Raw genomic sequence first — 20622 nt, 5'->3', positions numbered from 1 at the left:
GGGAGGGAGGACTTAGTGATGGAGGGGGAGGGAGGGGTGAAAGGTAGACGTCATGGAGTCCATGTAGAAAAAGAATGTTTGGAAACTGGTAGCAATTGACGTGATTGAACTATGGAATGATATGATACATATTAATATAGTATATTAATATAAGATATTAGTAAAAACAATACAAAAGAAAAAGCTGTTACTGACGCTTTAAAAATCTAATTGGGGAGGGAGGGGAAAAAGAAGAATTGATACCAAGGGCTCAAGTAGAAAGAAAATGTTTTGAAAATGATGATGGCAACAAATGTACAAATGTGCTTGATACAATTGTATGGATTGTTATGAGAGTTGGAAGAGCTCCCAATTAAATGCTTTATATGTATAAAAAAATCCAACTTGGAATAAAAAAAATTTAATTCGGAAGAAAACATCTAACTGGGTCCCTGTCACCGGAGCGCATGCGGAGTCCTATCCCCTGGGTGAGGTGCTCGAACGCGGAGGGAGAAAGACGGAAGCCTTTCTAGTTCAATGACGTGGTGGTTATGTGTCTGGCGGCAGTTCTAAATCAACAGCGGCTCCGTGGGAGAAGGTTGAGGCTCATTACTAACAGTAAGAGTTACAATCTCAGAAAGTCGCAGGGACAATTCTACTCTGCCCTATAGGGTCCCTAAGAGTCGGAATCGACTAGATGGCAGTGAGGTTTAAAAAAAAATTGTTTTTTTTCTGGTTCAATAGGACCCATGCGATCTAATTAGACTCGTCACCATCTGGGAGCCGTTCCAATCTCAGTCCAGGACCCAGAAGGGGCTGGAATCTTGGGCAGCTGGGAAGGGCCTTTCTCTCGTAGGCCCCTCCTTTCTTGTCGGCTCCCTTTTGGGGCCCTCATGGAACTTCTTGCCGCCCCTGCCTTGGTTAGGGAAGGCAACAGGGCTGCGGGTGCTCACGCTGCCCCATAACCAGGATGCCGCCTTTCAGCACCCACCTGGAGGGGCGTTTCCACGCTAACCTGCCCTTCTGCTGTGTGTGGGCCTCGGATCGCCTTCCAGAGTCTAAACGGACACAGAGACCCCTGACACGGAACCCCTGTCTAAAGCGGTGGGGAGCAAGGGCTTGGTGGTGGTGGTGGTGGTGGATGGTGAGGTGGGGGGTGGAGGGGTGTCCTCTGTGATATCTCAGCATTCTGACCACCATGAATTCTGGCTCAGAGAGCCAGTTAAGTCCCTGCGACAGCAGGATAGCCCCCAGGCCCTGGGACGATATAAAGCTGGGACAGCGAGGCCCCTGCCAGTCCTAGGGCTGGAGAAGAACAACCGACGCTTGGAGGCCGGGGTGGGGTGGGGTCGGGCGCCCGGGGACAGAGCTGAGCCTGGGACACCGTGGGCTCCGTGGGGTTCGGGATGAGAGTCGCGCTTAGGACAGTTGGTGTCTCTCGAGTTGTCTTTGTATTTCAAGTCGCCCGTGGCACGCTGAGCCCACGGCCAGCTGCGAACACACGTATGACACGCCGCTGGAGGAAGGAGGGCCTGGTCTGGAGGCCGAATCAGCCAGTTCCAGTCCGGACTCCTTCGTAGCAGGGACAATGGCCTGGAGGTTGGGTGTTGAAGAGATGAAAAGCCGAGCTGTCCCTGAGACCCACATCGGAATCATTCCCCAAGTTATGTCACCCTCAAGTGACATCACCAGTGAGTAAATACTTTCTAGGAAGAGCGTGTGCCCGGCTAGCTCAGTCGGTAGAGCATGAGACTCTTAATCTCAGGGTCGTGGGTTCGAGCCCCACGTTGGGCGTTGTATTTTACACGGCAAACAATGGTGGCATAGTGGCAACAAGTTGGCTTGCGATTCTCAATGTCTCCAGTTCGAAACCAGCAATCATTCTACCAAAGAGAGTGACCTTCTTGGAAACTCACAAAGCGTCTAGTTTATAGAGCTACTCTGAGTCGCCATGGATTCGATGTCCTTTCCTGTTTTTGAGTTGAAGAGGATTCTGGTGGAGCCCTGTTGACGTAGAGTTCCGTGGTTATTGTCAGTGAGCAGTTCGAATTCACCAGTCACTCCGAGAGAGGAAAGAGGCATTTTGCTCCGGTAAAGACTTCCAGCTTCGGAAACTGTCCCGGGGAGAGTCCTACACTATCCTGAGGGTGTCTAGGAGTCAGAATTGACCGATGGCAGGGTTTCGTGGATTCCCTTGATCCAGCAGGGGCGATAGTAAGCAACAGTTGGTGTGCCAGGTTGCTCTGGAAGAAGGAGGGCCTGGTCTGGAGGCCGAACCAGCCAGTTCGAGTGCGGCCTCCTCCGTAGCAGGGACAACGGGTGGCCTGGCTGGGTGGGCGTTGAAGAGATGAAAAGCCGAGCTGTCCCTGAGACTCACATCGGAATTATTCCCCAAGTTATGTCACGCTCAAGTGACATGACGAGTGACTAGATACTTACAAGAAAGTTCATGTGCCCGGCTAGCTCAGTCGGTAGAGCATGAGACTCTTAATCTCAGGGTCGTGGGTTCGAGCCCCACGTTGGGCGCAATATTTTACATGGCAAACCTTGGTGTTCGCAGGGCTTACGAGTTGGGCTCTGATCTTCTAGGTCGCAGGTTCGAAACCACAAGCATTCTACATGAGAGCTTCACCCTCTTGGAAACCCAAAGGGCGTCAAGGTTATAGAGCTACTATGAGGCTCTGTTTTTGAGTTTAAGAGGTTCCAAGTGGAACTCTGTTGGCATAGAGTTCTGTAGGTGTGGTCAGGTCAGCAGTTGGAATCCCTAAGTCACTTGGAGAGAGGAAAGAGGCTTTTTGCTCCGGTAAAGACTTTCAGCCTCGGAAACTGTCCCGGGGAGAGTCCTACACTATCCTGAGGGTCGCTAGGAGTCAGAATTGACCGATGGCAGGGTTTCGTGGATTCCCTTGATCGATCAGGGGCGACAGAAAGCAACAGTTGATGTGGCAGGTTGCTCTAGGGCAGAGGTTCTCAATTTGTGAGTGGCGGCCCCTTTGGGAGGTCGAACGACCCTTTCACAGGGCCACCAGATTCCTAACACTAGCAAAATGATAGCTATGACGTCGCAACGAAAATAATTTTATGTTTGGGTGTCACGACAACATGAGGAACGGTATTCAAGGGTGGTGGCATTAGGAAGGTTGAGAACCTCTGCTCTAGGGATATGGCACTCACCTAGAATGTGAGAAATCTTGGGTGGGAATTCCAGACAAATCCTTGGGTTTTCACCAAATAATTTCTGTTCATAAAGATGTGATCAAGGTCAGCACCACACATAGTTGTCAGGTTCTTGCATAACTTAATTGGTAGAGCATGGAGTTTTAAGTTCCAGGCTTGTGGGTTTGGGCACACACCATGTAAAGTGTTTTACCTTCTATAAGTCCGTTTTCCATGAACTAGAGCTACTCTTTTGCTGAAAGAGACACAGAATGCAGGGTGTTTAAAACAAACAAATGGATCCCACAAGAATCGAGAACTACAGACCGATATCCCTAATGAACATTGATGCAAAAATCCTTAACAAAATACTAGCCAACAGAATACAAAAGTATATAAAACAAATAATTCACCATGACCAAGTGGGATTCATACCAGGGATGCAGGGATGGTTCAACATACGAAAGACCATTAGTATTATTCGTCACATTGACATGAAAAAGTATAAGAATCACATGATAATATCAATAGACGCAGAAAAAGCATTCGACAACATCCAACACCAATTCCTGTTTAAGACACTAGCGAAAATAGGAATGGAAGGAAAGTTCCTCAAGACAATACAAGCTATATATGAAAAACCAACAACCAACGTGGTAGTCAATGGAGAAAAGACTAACACAATCCCACTGAAAAAGGGGACCAGACAAGGATGCCCCTTGTCTCCACTCCTATTTAATATCGTGCTGGAGGTTTTAGCTAACAGCATAAGGCAAAGAAGTGACATCAAAGGTATTCGTCTGGGGAAGGAAGAGGTGAAACTATCGTTATTTGCAGATGATATGATTTTATATATGGAAAATCCCAAAAGTTCCACAAGGGGAGTCCTGGAAGCAATAGAAGAGTTTGGCAGAGTGGCAGGATACAAGATCAACAAACAGAAGTCCATCGGACTGTTATACACATCAGATAAGACCACAGAACAAGAGATCAAAAAGGTGGTACCCTTCACAATAGCCAAACACAAACTGAAATATCTAGGGATACACTTGACTGAAAAAACAAAAGATCTATATAGGGAAAACTATAGAACACTATTACAAGAAACCAAGAGCGACCTCAACAAATGGAAGAATATTCCATGCTCTTGGATTGGGAGACTTAATATAGTTAAGATGTCAGTTCTGCCAAAGGCACTATATAAGTTTAATGCTATCCCGATACAATTACCATCATCTTTCTTCAAAGAAATGGAAAAACTGATTACCAACTTCATATGGAGAGGGAAAAAGCCCAGAATTAGCAGAGAACTCCTCAAGAAGAAGGACACCGTGGGAGGGCTTGCTTTACCTGACTTTGGCACATACTATACAGCCACAGTTCTCAAAACTGCATGGTATTGGTACAATGACAGATACTCAGACCAATGGAAAAGAACTGAAAACCCAGAAATAAAAGCATCAGCATACACACAGCTGATCTTTGACAAGGGCCCCAAAAAGATCAAATGGGAAGCAGATGCCCTCTTTAACAAGTGGTGCTGGAAAAAATGGATATCAACATGCAGAAAAATGAAGCAAGACCCTTATCTCACTGCATGCACAAGAATAAACTCAAGGTGGATCACAGACCTTGAAGTTAAACCCCAAACTATTAGGGCCATCAATGAGGGAATTGGGACCAACTTGAGAACTTTGGCACAGGGAATACACAGGCTATCAGAAATAGGGAAGGACACAAACACAGAGGAGGCACATATCGACAAATGGGATATACTGAAGATAAAACACTTGTGTACATCTAAAGAATTCACCAAGAGAGTAATAAGAGAGTCCACAGACTGGGAAAACATCTTTAGCAATGACACATCAGACAAAGGCCTTATTACTAAAATCTACAGTACTCTGCTAGCTTCCAAAAAGAAAAAAACCAATAGCCCACTTGAAAGGTGGGCAAAGGACTTAAACAGAAGTTTCACAGGGGCAGAAATCCGAATGGCCAACAAACATATGAGAAAATGTTCCCGATCTTTAGCCAGAAGAGAAATGCAAATTAAAACAACAATGAGGTACCACCTGACACCCTCAAAGGTAGCCCAATTCAAAAAATCAGAAAGCAACAAGTGTTGGAGGGGCTGTGGGGAGACAGGAACTCTCATCCACTGCTGGTGGGACTGTAAGTACGTACAGCCACTATGGAAATCAATCTGGCGATACCTAAAACAGATGGAAATAGAGTTACCATATGACCCAGCAATCCCCCTACTGGGCATATACCCAGAAGAGGCAAGAAACAAACCAAGACCAGACATCTGTGCTCCAATGTTCATTGCGGCACAGTTCACAATTGCAAGGAGTTGGAAGCAACCCAAATTTCCATCAACTGACGATTGGATTAAAAAACTGTGGTATATACATACAATGGAATACTACGCATCACTAAAAAGCAGTGATGAACGTATGAGGCACATAGCGGCATGGGAAGAACTGGAGGAAATCATGCTAAGCGAAGTAAGTCAGGCACAAAAGGACAAGTACAACATGAGTCCGCTGAGGTAAGAATTAAAAAATTTTTTTAAAAAAAAAAGCAAAAGTGGCATAGGGAAAAAAGCTACAGTATACAAACATTTTAGGGGGGAAGACGGTGTAGTATGGAAGAGACCAGACCAAAACCAGGGATGTACATGGTAGACAATGGTGGAGGAGGTGGGGAAAGGAAAACAAAATGATGAATACAAGGAAGAAAAGGGTAGTGGGGTCATGGGGCATTAATCCACCCAAGGGGAGGGTATTGTTTATATCTCCACAGGGAAAGTGGGACCAGACATTAACCCAGTGTCGCAAGGTGTGAATGCAATATCCCGGCGTGGAGGAGGGAACCGGTGGAGAGGTCTGGGAGGCTGGCTCCAGCACCATAAATTAAGTGGATTCCTGCCCCTCCCCCAAAAAGAATTTGTTCCAAAGGACGACATTGACTCTGCAGCTCTGGGAGATGGACATATTTGATCAGAGCACACAGGAGCAGATGAAGGGGCAGGAGGAGAGAGTGGAGCACAGCCTGGCCCACCAGGCCGTGATGATGATGTTCCTGAGTAGAGCAGCCAGTCCACAGAGAGAACAACATGGCTGGCCCCACTATGAGACATGATGCCCCTCAGTGACTAAGGGCGATACAGGGGACAGCACCGGAGACACAGTGTGGGAATTGCACCTGACCTGATCCCACCACACCGAGGCAAATCACTGGGGGAGTGCAGCGGAACAGCAAGGGAATGGAGTGGAAAGGTCCCCAGGGAATGCTGAAAGTGGACTTTGGGGCCAGGGCGTGGTGCCCCAACAGAATGGACTGGAAAACGCTCCTAAGGGCCAGCAAACGATCCCTGAACTAACTACAAGCTTTTCTCTTGTGAACTGTTTTGTTCTGTTCTTTGTCAGTGGTTTGTTTTTGTTGTTTTGTTGTCTGGTTGTATACTGTTGCTTTGTTTTCCTCTGTCTAGTTTTCGTGCATGTTAGTGACTCCACAGGTCTGTCTGAATAGGACAGGCTGGATGAACTATCTGGATGAAAAACAACGGGACCGACAGTTCCGGGGGGACTTGGGGTGGGGGGTAGGGGAGGTAAGGAAGTGGTGTTAACAAACCCAGGGACAAGGGAAAAACATGGGACCCCAAATGGTAGAGAAGGGGGAGTGGCAGGCCTGGTGGGAAATGATCAAGGGTAAGGTTGCTTAGAGAAGAGGTATACTCTAGCCCAGGTGGCGATGAAGCATGGTAGTAGGGCAGGAGGAAAGTCAAGGGAGATGGAGGAAAGAGCTAGGAGACAAAGGGCATTCATGGAGGTCTAGACATAGACATGTACATGCAAATATATATAGGAGGATGGGGAAATAGATCTATGTGTCTATATTTATAGGTCAAGTATTAAGGTGGCGGAAGGACCTTGGGCCTCTACTCAAAAACTCCCTCAATGCATGAATACCTTCTTTTATTAAATTGGAACTCTATGATGCTCACTCTCCCGACACAACGGCTGGAGCCAAAGTGGGTGAACAAGTAAATGTGGTGAAGAAAGCTGATGGTGCCCGGCTATCAAAAGAGATAGTGACTGGGGTCTTAAAGGCCTGAAGATAAACAAGCGGCCATCTAGCTCAGAAGCAACAAAGTCCACATGGAAGAACACACCAGCCTGTGTGATCGAGTGGTCCCAAAGGGATCAGTTACCAGGCATCAAAGAACAAAAAATCATATCATTGACTGCACACCTCCATGATAGGATCGCTGAAGACAAATGGGTGCATAAGCAAATGTGGTGAAGAAAGCTGATGGTGCCCGGCTATCAAAAGAGATAGTGTCTGGGGTCTTAAAGGCTTGAAGGTGAACAAGCGGCCATCTAGCTCAGAAGCAAATAAGCCCACATGAAAGAAGCACACTGGCCAGTGCGATCACGAGGTGCCCAAGGGACCAGGTATAAGGCATCATGCAAAAAAAAAAAAAGATATAAGTGTGTGTATGTATGTGTATATGTATATATGTATGTGTATATATGTATATATATATCATATTAAATGAAGGGGGAAGTGCAGAGTGGAGACCCAAGGCCCAAGTGTTGACCAATGGAGATCCCCTCATAGAGGGGTTTAGGAGAGGAGATGGGTTAATTAGGGTGTGAGGTAGCATCGATGAAGAACACAGCTTTCCCCCAGATCCTGGATGCTTCCACCCCCCAACTACCATGATCCGAATTCTACCTTGCAGGGCTGGATAGGACAGAGGCTGTACACTGGTGCATATGAGGGTTGGAGGTACAGGGAATCCAGGGTGGATGATACCTTCAGGACCAAGGGTGTGAGGGACGATGCTGGGAGAGTGGAGGGTGAGTGGGTTGGAAAGGGGGAACTGATTACAAGGATCCACATGTGACCTCTTCCCTGGGAGAGGGACAGCAGAGAAAGGGGGAAGGGAGACTCCGGATAGGGCAAAATATGAGAAAATAACGATGTATAAATTACCAAGGGCATATGAGGGAGGGGGGAAAGGGGAGGGAGGGGTGAAAAAAAAGAGGACCTGATGCAAGGGGCTTAAGTGGAGAGCAAATGCCTTGAGAATGATTGGGGCAGGGAATGTATGGATGTGCTTTATACAATTGATGTATGTATATGTATGGATTGTGGTAAGAGTTGTATGAGTCCCTAATAAAATGTAAAAGAAGAAAAGAGAAAAAAATGATTAGGGCAAAGACTGTACAGATGTGCTTTATACAATTGATGTATGTATATGTATGAACTGTGAAAAGAATTGTATGAGCCCCTATAAATTGTTAAAATAAAAAAAAACAAGAAAAAACAAAAACAAATGGTTCTCAAATCCTCTCGTGGGACAGACAGCTCCATCCCTGATGTTCAAAGTCCACTGATTTGGGTGCCAGTTCACCATGACTCATTCTAACTCTGGTGAAGTGTCTATGACTCCTCCATTGACCCCAACTATATGGTCTACACATTCCATGGCAAATTCAATGGCACCATCAAGGCTGAGAACGAAAGGGTGTCATCAGTGGGATACCCATCTCTGTCGTCCAGAGCTGCCAGCATCCAGTGCGGGTAAAGCTGATATGAAGTGCGGGTATGCTGCACAGTCCACTGCTGTCTTCCCAACCAGACGGGCTGGGGTTCCCTTGAAGGAGGATGCCAGAAGGGTGGTCATCGCTGTTATCCTGCTGATACACCAATGCTTGGGAAGTGCATGAATTGGGAGAAGTATGGCAACTCCCTCAAGGTGGTCAGCAATGCTTTTACACCACCAATTGCATGGACATCCCTTTTATCAAGGTCACCGTGACACCTTTGCTATTGTGGAGAGACTCATAACCACTGTCCATGCCATCATTGCCACCCAGAAGACTGTGAAAGGTGCAAAGGCTGTAGGTGTGCCCAGGACATCATCCCTAAACCTACTGGAGCTGCCAAAGCTACCTCGGATCTGAATGGGAAGCTCACTGGCAAGACCTTCCGATGTCCCCACTCCTGATGTGGGGTTGTGGATCTGATGTTCTATCTGGAGAAACGTGCCAAAGACAATGAGATCAGGAAGGTGGTGAAGCAGGTATCTGCTGGTTTCCTAAAGAAAGTCCACTGTGGTCCAGGTTTTCTTTTGGGACTTCAACAGTGACACAGAGTTAATTAGTTCATTGTGCCAAACTGGCCAATAAAGACATGAGTGGTTAATTGAAGGGTGGAGGAATAAATGACTGGGTGAGCCTGGCCTTTCTTGTTCTTGAGTCTCTTGTTTTCTGATGGTGGGACCAGAGTGCAGTTGTATTAGCCCGTTCCCTGCATTAGCTGGCAAGGCTCACTTCCTGCAAGACATCCCTTAGGAGAAGCCACATGTACCTATCCCGATGCAGCCCTGGGTGCTGGAGCAGCCCTGTGGAGACCCCTGCAAGGGCTGAAATGCTTACACAACAGAGATGAGGTAGCAATAATTTATAAATTATCAAGTGTTAATCAGGGAGTGAGGAGTGGGGAGAAGGGGGAAAGCTGAGGAGCAGTTGCCAGGGGCTTAGGTGGAGCGCAATTATTTTGAGAATGATGAGGGCAATGAATGTACAAATGTGCTTCACACAATCGATGTGTTTATGGATTGTGATCAGAATTGTATGATCCCGTAATAAAGTGATATATATAAAACAATAACAACAAAACAAAGCACAAAAAATAGATGTCATTATTCTGCAGTTCAATGTTAAAGAGCTGACTGGTTATTCTCTCCACCCTAAGCGTTCCTTCCCCAGTCCTGTCTTACCCTCCTCATGGAGCGACTCTAAGGGATCATGGTAACACATGCCAACTTAAGGACATCTCATAATGACCAAGGTCACACAATTCTCTCATGATTTTTTGTAATTAGCATCATGACCCCTGGCCCGCCCCCTTCCCTCCACCCCCTGGTCCCACACTTTGAGGAAGAATGAATAAATCTTGCTGCCTGATAGTATGCTTGGTGGATATCTGAGGGTTCATTGTTAATCCCGAGGCTGTTATCTTGAGTTACTGGGCATATATAAGTGACATTTACATATTATGAACAATCAGAAAGTAATTATTCTTTTTTTCTTCTTTAGGTCCTTGTAGATCCAAAACTGATATTAAAGTCCTGTCTTCCTAGTTATGTAATTCTTCGGAGACTAGTTATAGGAACATTCTGATGTCCAGAGGACAATGTTTCCCCCTGAAGAATACAACCACTTCTTCTGGCCTAGTTTGCATGGCATTTATGTGTAATTATTTATTATTACCACGTCAGGAAAGCAAACTTTACAAGGCAGACCTTTGTAGACACATTAAAGCCCAGCCTTGCTTTGAACTACAGAGGGAAATTCTTGAAGTGTGATGTGATATCTGATGGACTCAGGACTTCTCTGTTCTTCATTGCTGTCCTTGTTCTACCAATTTGGAAACGGACACTTTAAGAGTTCCTATCTCTACTTCGTTTGCCCAAACACTAAAATATTGAAGATAAGAGCTTGTCATCTGGTCCCTTATAAAAATGGTTATTGACATACAAACAATATATATCCAGAGCACAGGTGATTGCACAAAGAGAGAAGGATATACAGGTAATTGATATCCTTAACCTTCACCCAGCGGACATCGTCCCGGCCCAGTTCTCTGATGAGGTGAGGACTCATGGAGGGCTTAACACAAATTTACTTCAGTTAGTCTTTGTGATTCTACAAGGGCAAAGATAATTATCCTTTCTATACCTGGTGAACTGTTGTGATTTGGTTGCTGTGATAGGTAGGTTTATTGTGCCAACCTGGCCAATAAGAACATGGGGGATCCATAAGGTCGCAATTTGATTGGAGGGCAAGGAGACTAATGGCTCTGCGAGCCCCACCTCCCTGGCTCTTGCTCACTGGTGATCGGACCAGGGCTGAGCCTGGGACACCGTGGTCTCCGTGGGGTTCGGCATGCGAGTCGCCTTTAGGACAGTTGGTGTCGCTCGAGTTGTCTTTGTATTTCAAGTCGCTTGCGGCACGCTTTGCCCACGGCCAGCTGCGACGATACCCGTGACAGCGGAGCTGGAGGAAGGAGGGCCTGGTCTCGAGGCCGAACCAGCCAGTTCGAGTGCGGACTCCTCCGTAGCAGGGACAACGGGTGGCATGGCTGGCTGGACGTTGAAGAGATGTAAAGCCGCGCTGTCCCTGAGATTCACATCGGAATCATTCCCCAAGTTATGTCACGCTCAGGTGACATGACGAGTGACTAGATACTTACTGTGATGGATATGTGCCCGGCTAGCTCAGTCGGTAGAGCATGAGACTCTTAATCTCAGGGTCGTGGGTTCGAGCCCCACGTTGTGCGCAGTATTTTACATGGCAAACCTTGGTGTCCGTAGTGCATTCGAGGTTGCCTCTGATCCTCTAGGTGCAAGTTCGATACCACAATCATTCTACATGTGAGCTTCACCCTCTTGGAAACCCAAAGGGCGTCAAGGTTATAGAGCTACTATGAGGCTCTGTTTTTGAGTTTAAGAGGTTCCAAGTGGAACTCTGTCGGCATAGAGTTCTGTAGGTGTGGACAGGTCAGCAGTTGGAATCCCTCAGCCACTCTGAGAGAGGAAAGAGGCTTTTTGCTCCGGTAAAGAATTCAGCCTCGGAAACTGTCCGGGGGAGAGTTCTACACTATGCTGAGGGTCCCTAGGTTTCAGAATTGACCGATGGCAGGGTTTCGTGAATTCCCTTGATCTATCAGGGGCTACAGAAAGCAACAGTTGGATTACAAGGATCCACATGTGATCTCCTCCCTGGGAGAGGGACGGCAGAGAAGGGGGGGAAGGGAGACTCCGGATAGGGCAAGATATGACAAAATAATTATGTATAAATTACCAAGGGCACATGAGGGAGGGGGGAGCGGGGAGGGAGGGGAAAAATAAAAGAGGACCTGACGCAAAGGGCTTAAGTGGAGAGCAAATGCCTTGAGAATGATTGGGGCAGGGAATGTATGGATGTGCTTTATACAATTGATGTATGTACATGTGTGGATTGTGATAAGAGTTGTATGAGTCCCTAATAAAATGTAAAGAAAGAAAAGGAAAAAAAAAGAAAATGATTAGGGCAAGGAATGTACAGATGTGCTTTATACAATTGATGTATGTATATGTATGGATTGTGATAAGAGTTGTATGAGCCCCTAATAAAACGTTAAAAAGAAAAAAAAAAGAATATTAAAAAAAATGAAAGCAACAGTTGGTGTGGCAGGTTGCTCTCGGGCAGAGGTTCTCAACCTGTGGGTCGCGATCCCTTTGGGGGGGGGGTGGAACGACCCTTTCACAGGGGCCACCGGATTCCTAACACTAGCAAAATGACAGTTATGACGTAGCTCCCAAAATAATTTTATGGTTGAGGGGGTGTCATCACAACATGAGGAATTGCATTAAAGGGTGGTGGCATTAGAAAGGTTGAGAACCACTGGTCTAGGGATATGGTTCTTGCCTAGGATGTGACAAGTCTAGGGTTGGAATTCCAGACAAATCCTTGGGTTTTCACCAAATAATTTCTGTTCATAAAGATCTGATCAAGGTCAGCACCACACATAGTTGTCAGGTTCCTGGATAACTTAATTGGTAGAGCATGGAGTTTTATGTTCCAGGCTTGTGGGATTGAGCACACACCATTTAAGTGTTTTACCTTCTATAGGTCTGTTTTCCATGAACTAGAGCTACTCTTTTGCTGAAAGAGACACAGAATGCAGGGTGTTTAAAACAAACAAATGGCTCTCAAATCCTCTCGTGGGACAGACAGCTCCATCCCTGATGTTCAAAGTCCACTGATTTGGGTGCCAGTTCACCATGACTCATTCTAACTCTGGTGAAGTGTCTGTGACTCCTCCATTGACCCCAACTATATGGTCTACATTCATGACAAGTTCAATGGTACCATCAAGGCTGAGAACGAAAGGGTGTCATCAGTGGGATACCCATCTCTGTCGTCCAGAGCTGCCAGCATCCAGTGCGGGTAAAGCTGATATGAAGTGCGGGTATGCTGCACAGTCCACTGCTGTCTTCCCAACCAGACGGGCTGGGGTTCCCTTGAAGGAGGATGCCAGAAGGGTGGTCATCGCTGCCCCTCCTGCTGAGATGCCCATGCTTGGGAAGTGCATGAATTAGGAGAAGTACGGCAACTCCCTCACGGTGATCAGCAATGATTTTGCACCACCAATTGCATGGACATCCCTTTTGTCAAGGTCACCGTGACACCTTTGCTATTGTGGAGAGACTCATAACCACTGTCCATGCCATCATTGCCACCCAGAAGACTGTGAAAGGTGCAAAGGCTGTAGGTGTGCCCAGGACATCATCCCTAAACCTACTGGAGCTGCCAAAGCTACCTCGGATCTGAATGGGAAGCTCACTGGCAAGACCTTCCGATGTCCCCACTCCTGATGTGGGGTTGTGGATCTGATGTTCTATCTGGAGAAACGTGCCAAAGACAATGAGATCAGGAAGGTGGTGAAGCAGGTATCTGCTGGTTTCCTAAAGAAAGTCCACTGTGGTCCAGGTTTTCTTTTGGGACTTCAACAGTGACACAGAGTTAATTAGTTCATTGTGCCAAACTGGCCAATAAAGACATGAGTGGTTAATTGAAGGGTGGAGGAATAAATGACTGGGTGAGCCTGGCCTTTCTTGTTCTTGAGTCTCTTGTTTTCTGATGGTGGGACCAGAATGCAGTTGCATTAGCCCGTTCCCTGCATTAGCTGGCAAGGCTCACTTCCTGCAAGACATCACTTAGGAGAAGCCACATGTACCTATCCCGATGCAGCCCTGGGTGCTGGAGCAGCCCTGTGGAGACCCCTGCAAGGGCTGAAATGCTTACACAACAGAGATGAGGTAGCAATAATTTATAAATTATCAAGTGTTAATCAGGGAGTGAGGAGTGGGGAGAAGGGGGAAAAGCCGAGGAGCAGTTGCCAGGGGCTTAGGTGGAGAGCAAATGTTTTGAGAATGATGAGGGCAATGAATGTACAAATGTGCTTCACACAATCGATGTGTGTATAGGTTGTGATCAGAATTGTATGATCCCATAATAAAGTGATATATATAAAACAATAACAACAAAACAAAGCACAAAAAATAGATGTCATTATTCTGCAGTTCAATGTTAAAGAGCTGACTGGTTATTCTCTCCACCCTAAGCGTTCCTTCCCCAGTCCTGTCTTACCCTCCTCATGGAGCGACTCTAAGGGATCATGGTAACACATGCCAACTTAAGGATATCTCATAAAGACCAAGGTCACACAATTCTCTCATGATTTTTTGTAATTAGCATCCTGACCCCTGGCCTGCCCCCTTTCCTCCACCCCCTGGTCCCACACTTTGAGGAAGAATGAATAAATCTTGCTGCCTGATAGTATGCTTGGTGGATATCTGAGGGCTCGTTGTTAATCCCGAGGCTGTTATCTTGAGTTACTGGGCATATGTAAGTGACATTTACATATTAGGAACAAGCAGAAAGTAATTGTTCTTTTTTCTTCTTTAGGTCCTTGTAGATCCAAAACTGATATTAAAGTCCTGTCTTCCTAGTTATGTAATTCTTCGGAGACTAGTTATAGGAACATTCTGATGTCCAGAGGACAATGTTTCCCCCTGAAGAATACAACCACTAGCTCTGACATACTTTGCCTGGCATTTATGTGTAATTATTTATTATTACCACATCAGGAAAGCAAACTTTACAAGGCAGACCTTTGTAGACACATTAAAGCCGGATCTTGCCTTGAACTACAGAGGTAAATTCTTGAAGTGTGATGTGATATCTGATGGACTCAGGACTTCTCTGTTCTTCATTGCTGTCCTTGTTCTACCAATTTGGAAACGGACACTTTAAGAGTTCCTATCTCTACTTCGTTTGCCCAAACACTAAAATATTGAAGATAAGAGCTTGTCATCTGGTCCCTTATAAAAATGGTTATTGACATACAAACAATATATATCCAGAGCACAGGTGATTGCACAAAGAGAGAAGGATATACAGGTAATTGATATCCTTAACCTTCACCCAGCGGACATCGTCCCGGCCCAGTTCTCTGATGAGGTGAGGACTCATGGAGGGCTTAACACAAATTTACTTCAGTTAGTCTTTGTGATTCTACAAGGGCAAAGATAATTATCCTTTCTATACCTGGTGAACTGTTGTGATTTGGTTGCTGTGATAGGTAGGTTTATTGTGCCAACCTGGCCAATAAGAACATGGGGGATCCATAAGGTCGCAATTTGATTGGAGGGCAAGGAGACTAATGGCTCTGCGAGCCCCACCTCCCTGGCTCTTGCTCACTGGTGATCGGACCAGGGCTGAGCCTGGGACACCGTGGTCTCCGTGGGGTTCGGCATGCGAGTCGCCTTTAGGACAGTTGGTGTCGCTCGAGTTGTCTTTGTATTTCAAGTCGCTTGCGGCACGCTTTGCCCACGGCCAGCTGCGACGATACCCGTGACAGCGGAGCTGGAGGAAGGAGGGCCTGGTCTCGAGGCCGAACCAGCCAGTTCGAGTGCGGACTCCTCCGTAGCAGGGACAACGGGTGGCATGGCTGGCTGGACGTTGAAGAGATGTAAAGCCGCGCTGTCCCTGAGATTCACATCGGAATCATTCCCCAAGTTATGTCACGCTCAGGTGACATGACGAGTGACTAGATACTTACTGTGATGGATATGTGCCCGGCTAGCTCAGTCGGTAGAGCATGAGACTCTTAATCTCAGGGTCGTGGGTTCGAGCCCCACGTTGTGCGCAGTATTTTACATGGCAAACCTTGGTGTCCGTAGTGCATTCGAGGTTGCCTCTGATCCTCTAGGTGCAAGTTCGATACCACAATCATTCTACATGTGAGCTTCACCCTCTTGGAAACCCAAAGGGCGTCAAGGTTATAGAGCTACTATGAGGCTCTGTTTTTGAGTTTAAGAGGTTCCAAGTGGAACTCTGTCGGCATAGAGTTCTGTAGGTGTGGACAGGTCAGCAGTTGGAATCCCTCAGCCACTCTGAGAGAGGAAAGAGGCTTTTTGCTCCGGTAAAGAATTCAGCCTCGGAAACTGTCCGGGGGAGAGTTCTACACTATGCTGAGGGTCCCTAGGTTTCAGAATTGACCGATGGCAGGGTTTCGTGAATTCCCTTGATCTATCAGGGGCTACAGAAAGCAACAGTTGGATTACAAGGATCCACATGTGATCTCCTCCCTGGGAGAGGGACGGCAGAGAAGGGGGGGAAGGGAGACTCCGGATAGGGCAAGATATGACAAAATAATTATGTATAAATTACCAAGGGCACATGAGGGAGGGGGGAGCGGGGAGGGAGGGGAAAAATAAAAGAGGACCTGACGCAAAGGGCTTAAGTGGAGAGCAAATGCCTTGAGAATGATTGGGGCAGGGAATGTATGGATGTGCTTTATACAATTGATGTATGTACATGTGTGGATTGTGATAAGAGTTGTATGAGTCCCTAATAAAATGTAAAGAAAGAAAAGGAAAAAAAAAGAAAATGATTAGGGCAAGGAATGTACAGATGTGCTTTATACAATTGATGTATGTATATGTATGGATTGTGATAAGAGTTGTATGAGCCCCTAATAAAACGTTAAAAAGAAAAAAAAAAGAATATTAAAAAAAATGAAAGCAACAGTTGGTGTGGCAGGTTGCTCTCGGGCAGAGGTTCTCAACCTGTGGGTCGCGATCCCTTTGGGGGGGGGGGGTGGAACGACCCTTTCACAGGGGCCACCGGATTCCTAACACTAGCAAAATGACAGTTATGACGTAGCTCCCAAAATAATTTTATGGTTGAGGGGGTGTCATCACAACATGAGGAATTGCATTAAAGGGTGGTGGCATTAGAAAGGTTGAGAACCACTGGTCTAGGGATATGGTTCTTGCCTAGGATGTGACAAGTCTAGGGTTGGAATTCCAGACAAATCCTTGGGTTTTCACCAAATAATTTCTGTTCATAAAGATCTGATCAAGGTCAGCACCACACATAGTTGTCAGGTTCCTGGATAACTTAATTGGTAGAGCATGGAGTTTTATGTTCCAGGCTTGTGGGATTGAGCACACACCATTTAAGTGTTTTACCTTCTATAGGTCTGTTTTCCATGAACTAGAGCTACTCTTTTGCTGAAAGAGACACAGAATGCAGGGTGTTTAAAACAAACAAATGGCTCTCAAATCCTCTCGTGGGACAGACAGCTCCATCCCTGATGTTCAAAGTCCACTGATTTGGGTGCCAGTTCACCATGACTCATTCTAACTCTAGTGAAGTGTCTGTGACTCCTCCATTGACCCCAACTATATGGTCTACATTCATGACAAGTTCAATGGTACCATCAAGGCTGAGAACGAAAGGGTGTCATCAGTGGGATACCCATCTCTGTCGTCCAGAGCTGCCAGCATCCAGTGCGGGTAAAGCTGATATGAAGTGCGGGTATGCTGCACAGTCCACTGCTGTCTTCCCAACCAGACGGGCTGGGGTTCCCTTGAAGGAGGATGCCAGAAGGGTGGTCATCGCTGCCCCTCCTGCTGAGATGCCCATGCTTGGGAAGTGCATGAATTAGGAGAAGTACGGCAACTCCCTCACGGTGATCAGCAATGATTTTGCACCACCAATTGCATGGACATCCCTTTTGTCAAGGTCACCGTGACACCTTTGCTATTGTGGAGAGACTCATAACCACTGTCCATGCCATCATTGCCACCCAGAAGACTGTGAAAGGTGCAAAGGCTGTAGGTGTGCCCAGGACATCATCCCTAAACCTACTGGAGCTGCCAAAGCTACCTCGGATCTGAATGGGAAGCTCACTGGCAAGACCTTCCGATGTCCCCACTCCTGATGTGGGGTTGTGGATCTGATGTTCTATCTGGAGAAACGTGCCAAAGACAATGAGATCAGGAAGGTGGTGAAGCAGGTATCTGCTGGTTTCCTAAAGAAAGTCCACTGTGGTCCAGGTTTTCTTTTGGGACTTCAACAGTGACACAGAGTTAATTAGTTCATTGTGCCAAACTGGCCAATAAAGACATGAGTGGTTAATTGAAGGGTGGAGGAATAAATGACTGGGTGAGCCTGGCCTTTCTTGTTCTTGAGTCTCTTGTTTTCTGATGGTGGGACCAGAATGCAGTTGCATTAGCCCGTTCCCTGCATTAGCTGGCAAGGCTCACTTCCTGCAAGACATCCCTTAGGAGAAGCCACATGTACCTATCCCGATGCAGCCCTGGGTGCTGGAGCAGCCCTGTGGAGACCCCTGCAAGGGCTGAAATGCTTACACAACAGAGATGAGGTAGCAATAATTTATAAATTATCAAGTGTTAATCAGGGAGTGAGGAGTGGGGAGAAGGGGGAAAGCCGAGGAGCAGTTGCCAGGGGCTTAGGTGGAGAGCAAATGTTTTGAGAATGATGAGGGCAATGAATGTACAAATGTGCTTCACACAATCGATGTGTGTATAGGTTGTGATCAGAATTGTATGATCCCATAATAAAGTGATATATATAAAACAATAACAACAAAACAAAGCACAAAAAATAGATGTCATTATTCTGCAGTTCAATGTTAAAGAGCTGACTGGTTATTCTCTCCACCCTAAGCGTTCCTTCCCCAGTCCTGTCTTACCCTCCTCATGGAGCGACTCTAAGGGATCATGGTAACACATGCCAACTTAAGGATATCTCATAAAGACCAAGGTCACACAATTCTCTCATGATTTTTTGTAATTAGCATCCTGACCCCTGGCCTGCCCCCTTTCCTCCACCCCCTGGTCCCACACTTTGAGGAAGAATGAATAAATCTTGCTGCCTGATAGTATGCTTGGTGGATATCTGAGGGCTCGTTGTTAATCCCGAGGCTGTTATCTTGAGTTACTGGGCATATATAAGTGACATTTACATATTAGGAACAAGCAGAAAGTAATTGTTCTTTTTTCTTCTTTAGGTCCTTGTAGATCCAAAACTGATATTAAAGTCCTGTCTTCCTAGTTATGTAATTCTTCGGAGACTAGTTATAGGAACATTCTGATGTCCAGAGGACAATGTTTCCCCCTGAAGAATACAACCACTAGCTCTGACATACTTTGCCTGGCATTTATGTGTAATTATTTATTATTACCACATCAGGAAAGCAAACTTTACAAGGCAGACCTTTGTAGACACATTAAAGCCGGATCTTGCCTTGAACTACAGAGGTAAATTCTTGAAGTGTGATGTGATATCTGATGGACTCAGGACTTCTCTGTTCTTCATTGCTGTCCTTGTTCTACCAATTTGGAAACGGACACTTTAAGAGTTCCTATCTCTACTTCGTTTGCCCAAACACTAAAATATTGAAGATAAGAGCTTGTCATCTGGTCCCTTATAAAAATGGTTATTGACATACAAACAATATATATCCAGAGCACAGGTGATTGCACAAAGAGAGAAGGATATACAGGTAATTGATATCCTTAACCTTCACCCAGCGGACATCGTCCCGGCCCAGTTCTCTGATGAGGTGAGGACTCATGGAGGGCTTAACACAAATTTACTTCAGTTAGTCTTTGTGATTCTACAAGGGCAAAGATAATTATCCTTTCTATACCTGGTGAACTGTTGTGATTTGGTTGCTGTGATAGGTAGGTTTATTGTGCCAACCTGGCCAATAAGAACATGGGGGATCCATAAGGTCGCAATTTGATTGGAGGGCAAGGAGACTAATGGCTCTGCGAGCCCCACCTCCCTGGCTCTTGCTCACTGGTGATCGGACCAGGGCTGAGCCTGGGACACCGTGGTCTCCGTGGGGTTCGGCATGCGAGTCGCCTTTAGGACAGTTGGTGTCGCTCGAGTTGTCTTTGTATTTCAAGTCGCTTGCGGCACGCTTTGCCCACGGCCAGCTGCGACGATACCCGTGACAGCGGAGCTGGAGGAAGGAGGGCCTGGTCTCGAGGCCGAACCAGCCAGTTCGAGTGCGGACTCCTCCGTAGCAGGGACAACGGGTGGCATGGCTGGCTGGACGTTGAAGAGATGAAAAGCCGCGCTGTCCCTGAGATTCACATCGGAATCATTCCCCAAGTTATGTCACGCTCAAGTGACATGACGAGTGACTAGATACTTACTGTGATGGATATGTGCCCGGCTAGCTCAGTCGGTAGAGCATGAGACTCTTAATCTCAGGGTCGTGGGTTCGAGCCCCACGTTGTGCGCAATATTTTACATGGCAAACCTTGGTGTTCGCAGTGCTTATGAGTTGTGCTCTGATCTTCCAGGTCGCAGGTTCGATACCACAATCATTCTACATGAGAGCGTGTCACCCTCTTGGAAACCCAAAGGGGTCACGTTTATAGGGCTGCTATGAGGCTTTGTTCTTGAGTTTAAGAGTCCCCAAGTGAAACTGTGTGGACATAGAGAGTTCTGGAGGTGTGGCCAGGTCAGCAGTTGGAATACCTCAGTCACTCTGAGAGAGGAAAGAGGCTTTTTGCTCCGGTAAAGAATTCAG

General features: G+C 46.4%; 5 non-coding genes across 5 annotated transcripts; all 5 read left to right on the top strand.

Moving 5' to 3' along the window:
• Positions 1–1700: 1700 nt before the first annotated feature.
• On the top strand, positions 1701–1773 carry TRNAK-CUU (transfer RNA lysine (anticodon CUU)). The gene has a single exon. It is a non-coding gene; the product is annotated as a tRNA-Lys (tRNA).
• A 659-nt stretch (positions 1774–2432) lies between these two features.
• TRNAK-CUU (transfer RNA lysine (anticodon CUU)) lies at positions 2433–2505 on the top strand. Its single transcript has one exon. It is a non-coding gene; the product is annotated as a tRNA-Lys (tRNA).
• Positions 2506–11423: 8918 nt separating this feature from the next.
• TRNAK-CUU (transfer RNA lysine (anticodon CUU)) lies at positions 11424–11496 on the top strand. The gene has a single exon. It is a non-coding gene; the product is annotated as a tRNA-Lys (tRNA).
• A 4343-nt stretch (positions 11497–15839) lies between these two features.
• TRNAK-CUU (transfer RNA lysine (anticodon CUU)) lies at positions 15840–15912 on the top strand. Its single transcript has one exon. It is a non-coding gene; the product is annotated as a tRNA-Lys (tRNA).
• Positions 15913–20256: 4344 nt separating this feature from the next.
• TRNAK-CUU (transfer RNA lysine (anticodon CUU)) lies at positions 20257–20329 on the top strand. The gene has a single exon. It is a non-coding gene; the product is annotated as a tRNA-Lys (tRNA).
• Positions 20330–20622: the final 293 nt, after the last annotated feature.

The sequence above is a fragment of the Tenrec ecaudatus genome, chromosome 12 (assembly GCF_050624435.1).
Source record: "Tenrec ecaudatus isolate mTenEca1 chromosome 12, mTenEca1.hap1, whole genome shotgun sequence".
Taxonomy (NCBI): Eukaryota; Metazoa; Chordata; class Mammalia; order Afrosoricida; family Tenrecidae; genus Tenrec; species Tenrec ecaudatus.
The sequence above is the reverse complement of the archived record's forward strand: the minus strand, read 5'-3'. Positions and strand labels throughout refer to the sequence as shown.